Below are 8,823 nucleotides of genomic sequence, written 5' to 3' on the forward strand. Positions count from 1 at the left end.
GGGGGGAAGGGGAGGGAGGGGAAGAGGGGAGGGAGGGGGGAAAGGGGGAGGGAAAAAAAAAGAAAAAATTGGAGAAGTCATGTAAATTCTGTTTAATGTATGTAATGTCAATTATATATTCTCCTGATAAATAAAAATTTAAAAAAAAAAAAAAAAAAATTCTTGATTTTATTAAAATATTTATTTTTAATCTGTGTTTTTACTTTTTTAAAGGATCTGTTGCTTTTATGTGATTATTATGGATTGGCTGAATTTTTGATGGACACAAAGTTTCTGAACCGACAGCGGGCCTGAGTTCAGTTTGTCTCCTTCAGTCCATGGAGGACAGTGGACATTGTTTGTTTGGTTTTTAACTTCTGCAAAAACCACTCCTTGTGTTTTGTTCTGGTTGTTGCGGTTTCACTCAGATAATCAGACTGATCCATGGATCAGGAGCTTTTTTAACAAATGTATTTATTTTTTTTTAAACATAACTTTAAAAAAAGCCTTTAACATAACATAATAAACTTATGTTATGTGTTTTGTGTTGGTTTGATAATTACAAAAGGGGCAATAATATTTTTGCTTCTGTCTGTGTGTTTTGTATGTGTTAACAAAATATATCGTTACTCTTGGACAGACTTACTGAAACTCAATCACCTGGTAAACATGTTTAATATCAACTTCATTTTTGAACCATATTTAAAAACAAGGTTGATAAGTGTTTTTACCAGTCAATTGAAATATTTTGATTGAAAATTAAAAAATATAAACATAAACCACCACAAAGACTTGATGAGACTCAAACTGAACTTTGAATTAAAACTAGTATAAAATGTTTTCAGATGGGTCATAAAAGACTAAAGACTCTGAAGGGTTAATATCAAGGGACACGTTGGTTCAGAGTCTGAGGACAGGTTGGTCCAGAGTATACAGGTAGAACAGAGCCCTGCAGGATAGACGGTTTAGACGACAGCTAAAGGTGCTGTCCATCCACAAATAAAAACAGCGTACTGTAACTCACTTTTCACGCATACTGATGCAATGAATGATTCAGTGAATCAGATGAATCCTTCAGTGAATCAATGAATGATTCAGTAAAGATTAACGGTTCAGTGAATCAAAGACATTACTGGTTTTCTCAACATGATGAAAAGTGTGAAATATTCATGAAACCTTAAGGTGAATGAGTTTGCAGTTTTTTTAAAAAGCCCCTAGCCTTTAAATCAAGATAAATTATAACAAACTCAAAGCTTGTTACAGATAAGCCAACAGCTGATTTGTAATATTAGTCCAGTTTAAAAATCTAATTAGTACAACAAATACGTCTGTTTTCCATATATCAGTATCCAGACAAGGAAAATGTAGAAACCTAACCTTTCCCAGACTATTGGAGCCGAGGACTTGTCTGTCCAACAAACACTTCAAACTTTAAACTCAGTGAAAGAATTTACTGGCCTGAAAAATGTGAGCTTTCAAAAAAATACTGAGTATTTTTTTATAGTTTCTGTACAGAACTCAGTGTGAGCAGGCCAGAGCTGAGCAGGAGTGTGAAACTGATTGCAGCCCCCACACACCCATGAAATGATAAAATAAACAAATAAATATATGCATATTTACATAAAACGTTAATAATTCATAACCTTTTGGCCTTTCATGCACGATAAACTTTAATGACTTGTTCAAGCAAATTTAGGTTATAAAGTAGTGATAAAGTTTATGAAACAAACAAACAGGTAAATAAAAGTAGAAAAAATTAAATATAAAAATGTGTGAAAACTGAACCCCACAATAAAAACAGTTTTTATTTGAAATGTTTTATTTTGGTAGTTAGGTTATTTCAGCTTGAAAACTGAGCTAACAGAAGAATATGAACAGATTGTCTCGTTGTTTCAACGGTTTAAATAAAACAAAAAACGGTTTGACAGAATAAATGTGCTTTTCCTTCACAGATATGTGCTGAACACAAACACTGGATGACTCTGTTTTCAACAAACATTTATTATTATTATTATTATTATTATTATTATTAGAGTGGAAAAAAGTGGCAGCTTGGCTGTGGGATTATTTACATTCATGCTGACCCTGGCTCAGCAATCAACTGGCAGGAACCAGCAGTGAACACTTCTGAAGAACGAAGCAGCTGCTGTCAGATCCGAGTGGGTCAGGCACCAGCTTCACCATCAATCCATCTATCCATCCATCCATCCATCCATTATCTTTTACCCGCTTCTTCCATTTTGGGTAATGGGGGTCACCGGTGCCCATGTCCAGCAATCACCTGCAGACAAAAACATTTTGTTTTAGCCTCTTATCTTAACTTGTGTCTCACTGCTCAACTCTGAAAACTTCCTCACTGAGTGGTCAATAAAGAATTCTACTTTGTTCATTCTGTGCAGTTCATCCATTGTGTCTTGGAGGCAATTGGGCCAGGAGAGAAACCCACACTTCCCTCTCCTCCGTGACACTTTCCAGCTCCTCCTGGGTGATCTCCATGACAACCACCAGAGAGGATATAGTGTATCCATCCAGAGAGAGCTGGGTCAGTTGAAGCGGAGCTCCCATCAGTGCAGCCACGCTGTGGCGCTCATGACGTCACTGTCCTGGTGCTGTTCCACTCCATGGACCATAAAGAGATGTGTCATCCACAATGTCTAGCTTCTAAGAGTGAATCTTGTCCACCCCTGGCAGCTTTCCATCAGAGACCTTTTTACTGACCTCAGTGACCTCTGTCATTGTAATGGACTTGTCTTTCCAGAGGTGACTCAGACTCTGCCTCCTCAGTGATGGACATGGTGGCCAGATCCTCAAAGTGCTCCTTCCATCATCCAACAATATCCTCAGTCTGGATCAGCTGTTCCCAAAGCAAACCACGCAAGGCCTGGGACTGGTCCCGCTTTTCTTTTCTGAGTCACAGTATGGTTTGAACCATAGATATCATATAATCACTAGATCCCTCATTGGCTGCTGCGGTGCAGGATTTTCGGCCGCCATCTTGGAGCGGTCGTTCTTATTTGTTAAAGCAGAAGATGTTTCAGCACTTCGCACCTTATTTCTGTTCTAATCGACGGACTGTTGACGTCAGGTCTCGGAGGATAACTTTTCACAAGTAAGATGAACATATTATTGTTAGTATTTTGTGAATATAATATTACTGTACTGTATTTATGTCCACCAGCTGATGTGATGTTCAGTGTAACACGGTGTACAGCTGCAATGAAGCTAACTGAGATCTGATGACAGGAATATTTTTCTAACAAGCATACTCACTATTTCAGCAGCTTTGATTCATTATCAACAGATATGCATCAAAACTGGAGTTTTGTTTAAGTTCTAGGATATAAAAAAATAAAACTAGGGAGAATATAGGAAATAGAAAATAAGATTGACCTCCTTTGTACAATGTTTTTGTGTAGACACAAATCTCCTGTTTTCATTTTGAAGGTTTCCCAAAGAAAAAGATGTGAGGAAGAGAAGGAAGTATCTTTGAGGAGGATTCATCTGAGCAGTGAGGATTTTAAACTGGAGGATTTTGATCAAACTGATCAGACTGTCCGACTGAGAGATGGTGTGGTACCATCGGTTCACCTTCAAAGAGTAGGAGCATCATTATAAGTTCATTAGAGTTCATAAATTTACATATTTTATTGTCAGTAACAAGGTGAGATACCTCCATGTGTTTATATGAACAGGTAACTATAGACTGTAAAGTTCATATTCATGATGTTTTTTTCATTTCAGCTTGAAAACTGCAGGACTACAAGAACTCAACAAAAGCTGGAGCTGCTCTGGCTGTGGCCTCTCAGGAACGTGCACGTCACACACACACTCTCAGGAACGTGCACGTCACACACACAACCTCGGCCTCATGATGTGAGTATTTCTATTTTAAACTTTTATTTTTCATTTACCTTTATTTATCCAGGTAGTCTCATTGAGTCACGAGAACTCATTTTCAAGAGAGACATGTTTAGGAGCAGATGGTGGGGGTTAAGGGCCTTGCTTAGGGGCCCAGAGTGGGGCGTATGGTATGGTATAAAGTTTATTCATTTTAAAAAAGTACAAAACAATTCCATAACAATATAAAAAATATATACAAAAGATTTAAAATGAAAGGCAGCAGAAAGAAGAAAAATCTTATTATATCTGTCCCTTTTTTCAAACAATTATTTCAATCATAATAATTTTCAAGTAACAGAACAAAATGAATAACTTTCTAAATTTTCTAATTCTAATACAAAAAACACACTAAGCTACTTCATATATACTTTCTTAACAATTCAGTTTTGATCTTTTTCTTAAATGTACACATTGACTTGGCATTTTTAACATCACTCTCTAGACCATTCCACAATCCAATTCCTTGGATTGAGGTAGACCTTCCCTTCAGACTAGTTCTGAATTTTGGTTTGACAAATATCTCTGTCCCCTTAAGATTATAACAACTTTGCCTTTTAACAAAATTTATTTGGCTATTTAATGGTAATGTGTTATTTTGAGCCCTATACATAACTGATAAAATACTATAATCTACCAAATCATGGAATTTCAATAACTTCAGTTGATGAAATAATGTGCTTGATGGGTGACTGTAATGCTTTCTGGTGATAATTCTTACAGCTCTTTTCTGTAAAATAAAAATAGGTTTTGTAAAAGTTTTACACGCTTTCCCCCAAACATCAATGCAATAGATTAAATGTGGAACAATGATTGTGCTATATAACATGTACAGAGCTTTATCATTTAATAATTCCCTGACTTTGTATAGTACTGCAATAGATTTAGATATTTTTGTTCTTACAGAATTTATGTGATTTTTCCATGTTAGCTGTTCATCAATGATTACACCCAAAAATTTCATCTCATTAACTCTACAAATCTCAACACCCTCAATTTTAAATGGATCATCAACAATTCTCTTTTTGTTACTAAATATCATGTATTTAGTTTTATCTAAATTTAATGATAATTTATTAAGTTTAAACCAAGTTTGTATTTTATCAAATTCTGTCTTCATCAATTCCAACATCCGTTTTACATCTTTACCCAAACAAAAAAATGTGGTGTCATCTGCAAAAAGGACACATTTGAGGAGTCCTGATACATTCACTAAGTCATTCAAATATAAAATAAATAACTTTGGTCCAAGTACAGAGCCTTGAGGAACTCCACAAGTGATATTGCACAGGTCAGATCTTACACCATTTATTTGTACAAACTGTTTCCTATCTTTTAAATAGCTAGATACCTAGTGTAATGCTGGTCCTCTTATACCATATTTATTTAATTTTTCAAGGAGAATAGTGTGGTCAATAGTATCGAATGCTTTTTTTAAATCAACAAAAATACTAACACAATACTGTTTTTGATCGACAGCAGTAGTTATTTGTTCTATTATTTCCATGAGAGCCATTGATGTAGAGTTTTTTGCTCTAAACCCATACTGACTGCTACTTAGAATGTTTTGTTTAGTAATAAATTTATCTAATCTGGTCACAAATAGTTTTTCTAGAATTTTTGAGAACTGTGGTAATAAGGATATTGGTCTATAATTATTGAACACACATTTATCACCATTTTTAAAGAGAGGAACTACCTTAGCTACTTTCATATTGTCTGGAAATATTCCTTTTGAAAATGATAAATTACAAATATATGTAAACGGCTCGATAACATAACTCATTATGTCCTTTACAAACATCATATCCATGTCCACCCAGTCTTTTGATCTCTTATCTGTGAGATTTTTTACAACATTCATTATTTCTTCTTTGTCAGTTCCATTAAGAAAAATACTGTTGTCACAACTTATAACTGAATGGTTCACATTATTGTCTACTTTTGGCATTTTAGCTGCAAGGCTTGATCCAACGTTTACAAAATGATGATTAAATCCATTTACAATTTCATTTTCAGCATGGATTTCATTGTCATCCTTCAGAAAATATTGTGAAATACCTGTTTTTGCTTTATGACTTTTCAGAACACTATTTATTACTCGCCATGTAGCTTTCATATCACCATTGCTTTTATTTAATAAATAACTATAATATTCCTTCTTGTGTTTCCTTATAATCACTACTAATTTATTTTTATACTTCTTATATTTCTCTTCAGCCTCTTGTGTTCTCAATTTCAAGAAACATGTATACAAATAATTATTTTTTTTACAAGCATTTCTCAACCCACTCCGTCATCCATGGTTGGTCAACAACATTTATCTTTGTACAATTATTTTGCACACAATTCTTTTCATACAGAGCTCCCAAAATATTCATAAACTCATCATATGATCTGTTCACATCATCAACATACACGTCTTTCCAGCTTTGTTTATGTAAATCATCTTTTAATTTGTCCATTGCTTTTTTTGATGTTTATTGTTTTTTCCTTAATTGTGATTTCTTTTGTAATGCTTTGATCATTTTTATAAATCATGAAAACTGGTAAATGATCACTCAAATCACTCGTTAAAATACCTCCCATCACATCCCCATTTGTTACATTTGTGAAAATATTATCGATTATTGTAGCACTATGAGTTGTAATTCTTGTTGGTTTTGATATTAACAGATAAAGATTTAAACTATACAATGAATTTGTAAATGTACTGATGTTATTTGAATCTGTTTTATTTCCCAGGTCAATATTAAAGTCTCCACACAAAAAATGTTTTTATTAAAACTTTTGTCCAATAGTTGTACGATTTTATCAGTGAATATTTCTATATTTGATCCTGGTGATCGATATACACAACTTATCAATATGTTTTTATCATTCTTGTTTATTATTTCTATTGTTATTATTTCCATGATATTATCAACAACTATTGACATTTCATTAATTAACTTACATTTTATTTCATTTTTAACAAATAAAGCCACTCCACCACCTCTTTTGTTGCTTCTGTTCACATGATATAATTCATACCCTTCCATGTGAACATTAGTTGTGTTTTCATCGTTGAGCCATGTCTCTGACAGTGCTATTATTGTAAAGGTTCTGTTTAGCTGTTTTAAATAATCTGTTATTTTGGATATATTTGCGTTTAAACTTCTACTGTTAAAGTGAATAATAGAGAGACCTCCATTTGTTATATTGATATCATTAAACTGTTCTTCATTGTAATATTCAGTCTTTTATTGCAGGGAAAAAATTTGTATCAATCGCATCTTCAACATTGTATATTTTAAACTCTAAGTCTTCGTATGTTGCCATGTTATAATGTATTTGTTTGTTTTATATTTTGTTAATTTCTTGTTTGTGAAGTTATGTCAATGATTTATCATCTATCATTTCCTGAGCTCATTTTAGTTTTTCCAGATCTTTCAGGTCTTTTATTATTTTAGCCTGAGATCCTTCCTGTATTTTGATCCAGATGTTTCCATTTCTTGTCCAAGTTGATGCTATTTTTTTCTGTTTTTTTTAACAACCTTGCTTCACGTGCAATATTTCCATTTTTTTTAGTTAGGTGTTCGTTTATGTAAACATTTGTTCCCTTCAGTTTTTTTGCTTGCATTATTACCTTGTTTCTTAATTTCCTGCTAATGAACTTTATGACTATGAAGGGTTTGGCTTTATCTGATTTGTTGGGCAGTGTGTGACAGTTTGAAATGTCCTCATGTTCGATGTCAATGTCTTTGTTTTGTAAAAAATTCACTACTTGCTCCTCCAGAGTCTGTAGTTCTTCCTGTGGTGCATCTTCTGCTGTGTTAGTACCAGCAACAACTCTTGCATAAGTTTGGTTCCTAACTTCCAGTCCAGTGATCACCAAGTTGTCTATTTTTGTGTATTGTTCCATGTCATCTACTTTCTGTTCCAGTTCAGCTATTTTTCTGTCTTTATTAATCATCAGTTCTTTCAATTGTCTCACTTCTTCAGACAGTCCTGTCAGTAATTCACATTTAGCTGATACTTTAGTCACATCAGCCAATGAGGGTGGAGGCAGGTGTGGGTGTTTCACCTTTTCCACCCACATTTTGATGTTGACTGTACTGGGAGTTGAACCTGTGACTTTCCAATCACAGGCCCATCTTCTAACCTCTGTGCCACCACTCCCCCACATAACATCATATCATAATGGTCATGGTCATATTAAAACCTCACTGGTTTCCTTCCAGATGTGTTAAACAGCTACTGGTCCCCCTGATGTTCACAGGTGGCTGTGTGGCTGTGGTCAGTGGATGAAAAGCCTGGCATGAACAAGATGATGCTGGAGATCATCATTTGACGAGAGTGTAGTGAACCTAACCTGAAGTAATAAGCCTAAGGTCGAAACACTTGACCTTAAGAACTGACCAGATGGACAGAGACTGTTATTTCATTGATCTGCATCCAGAAGTACAGTTTGAGCCATCTGGTGACTTTCTTTCTTGAATTAATCAAGCAGAAAAGACAATTCTCTATGATCATTACTATTTTACAAATGTTTGATAATCAAATTGTGTTAGTTTACTCAATGTTTACAGGTTGAAGAAAACTACTCATTTTTATTTTACATAAACAGTAAGTAATGATTTTTATTCCTCATTCAAAGAAGAAATCAGGTTAATATGCATTTCTTGATTTTTCTGTCTGAAATGAGCCAAGTTTTGTAAGTATGTTAAAGGTCGGTTTCGGTCAACTAAAATGTTTACCGAGGAAAAATGTCATGTTTAAACTTTTTCAGAAGATAATAAGAGGGAGACTCCACGAAGTCTGGTTTTTCTGCAATTATCTTTCTGTTAGTTGTTGAACAATCTCATTCTCTGACCTCGACTTTTCATAACACCTTACATCACAAACCACACCTATTCTGATTCATCCACGAATCAGAAAGCTCTAAATTGACCCGGAAGTCAACTC

General features: G+C 34.3%; 1 protein-coding gene across 1 annotated transcript in view; it reads right to left on the reverse strand.

Moving 5' to 3' along the window:
• Window positions 1–2,228: 2,228 nt before the first annotated feature.
• LOC119424825 (rho guanine nucleotide exchange factor 40) overlaps window positions 2,229–8,823 on the reverse strand; it is a gene marked incomplete in the record, with an annotated part of 86,080 nt that continues 79,485 nt past the window's right edge. The window contains 1 exon segment of the mRNA XM_037692330.1: window positions 2,229–2,260.

Source organism: Nematolebias whitei, chromosome 2 (genome assembly GCF_014905685.2).
Source record: "Nematolebias whitei isolate Nwh7 chromosome 2, NemWhi1, whole genome shotgun sequence".
In the NCBI taxonomy this organism is placed as follows: Eukaryota; Metazoa; Chordata; class Actinopteri; order Cyprinodontiformes; family Rivulidae; genus Nematolebias; species Nematolebias whitei.